This window comes from Mastomys coucha, unplaced genomic scaffold (genome assembly GCF_008632895.1).
Source record: "Mastomys coucha isolate ucsf_1 unplaced genomic scaffold, UCSF_Mcou_1 pScaffold14, whole genome shotgun sequence".
In the NCBI taxonomy this organism is placed as follows: Eukaryota; Metazoa; Chordata; class Mammalia; order Rodentia; family Muridae; genus Mastomys; species Mastomys coucha.
In genome coordinates this window covers 58,975,924-58,977,522 of record NW_022196896.1, presented here as the reverse complement: position 1 = coordinate 58,977,522, position 1,599 = coordinate 58,975,924, and positions in this window count along the sequence as shown.

The following is a 1,599-nucleotide window of genomic DNA, read 5'->3' as shown; positions in this document are numbered from 1 at the left end:
AAATTAATTTGAACCTGAGTATTTGGCACATGATGGCTTAATAAATTTTAACTTTCAATAATCTGAAATGTTTCATTTTCCTAGTTCATGCTCTGTTAAGTGAACGGGATTTTTTTGAAAATTTGAAAAACAATATTCCATTTTACACCTTTAAGGCTTTACATGCCAATCTAGCACTTAAAAAGTGTTGATCCTTGCTTTTTACTAAATGATACACTGTTGCCACACAGCCCATAAATAAATGTGCTTATTGGGAGAAGAAAGATGCTGTCATGATTACTGAAAGTTTTGACTTTATTAGATTGTATTTATGGTGCTAGAAGTCACTTTGTATTATAAACTTACCTGTGTGTTATAAACTGAGATTTGCTTTATATTGTCTATCTGTGAATACAATATCCTGCAATAACATCCAAGAAGTACCTTGGATCTAATAAGAATTTAAAGACTTATAAGCTGCATTCTTAAGTGCAAGTTGGCTATTATAAAATTTACTTAGGAGGTTGGGATATAGTTCAGTGAATAAATGCTTGCCTAGCACACAGGAAGGCCCAGAGTTTAATTCCCAGTGTCAGATAAATCATGCATAGTGGTATGCGGGGATTAGAAATCCAAGGTCATCTTCAGCTACATAATTTAGCTAGCCTGGTCTACATGTAATGCTGTGTCTAAATATGTCCTATGCCTGCTTGAACTGGAGTACTTTTAGTAGATAATACAGTGACTACTTGCTCTGGCTTCTGAATTGGGATCATAATGTTTCTGAGGTAAGTGATGTGATCGCTCATTCAGAAGACGACACAGTTTCCATTAAGAGGTACCCTAAAATTGATGCCAGGGGGCATTTCACAGTAGCCAGCAGCCATTGCGCCCACTGAGACTGAGGTCAGAGCTTCCCTCTACACTCAGCTGCCTGCCAAGTGATCACACTGCCTCTGGTCAAGTTCCAGAATGTCCCATAGCCTGACTGTAATCTCCATCGTGGGATCTGTTGTGTCCTAGTCATCTGGCAAATGTGTGAATCTGGCACCAGGTTCTGTTCAATTATCCCACTCCTTACCAGTAACAATTTTTTTTCCTTTTTCTTTCTTTTTTTTTTTTTTCTTGGTTTTTCGATACAGGGTTTGTATAGCCCTGGCTGTCCTGGAACTCACTCTGTAAACCAGGCTGGCCTCAAACTCAGAAATCCACCTGCCTCTGCCTCCCAAGTGCTGGGATTAAAGGCATGGGCCACCAGTGTCCAGCTTGTAACGATTTTTTTTTTGTTGTTGTTGTATTGAAGTTTCAGGAAATGTTATTTGGTGAGAATGCTTCAAATGGAGATGACTTGATTTCTTAATTTATAAGTGTGTCTTAGTCAGGGTTTCTATTCCTGCACAAACATCATGACCATGAAGCAAGTTGGGGAGGAAAGGGTTTATTTGGCTTACTTCCACATTGCTGTTGATCACCAGAGGAAATCAGGACTGGAACCCAAGCAGGTCAGGAAGCAGGAGCTGATGCAGAGGCCATGGAGGGATGCTCCTTACTGGCTTGCTTTTGGCTTGCTCAGCCTGCTCTCTTATAGAACCCAAGACTTCCAGCCCAGGGATGGCACCA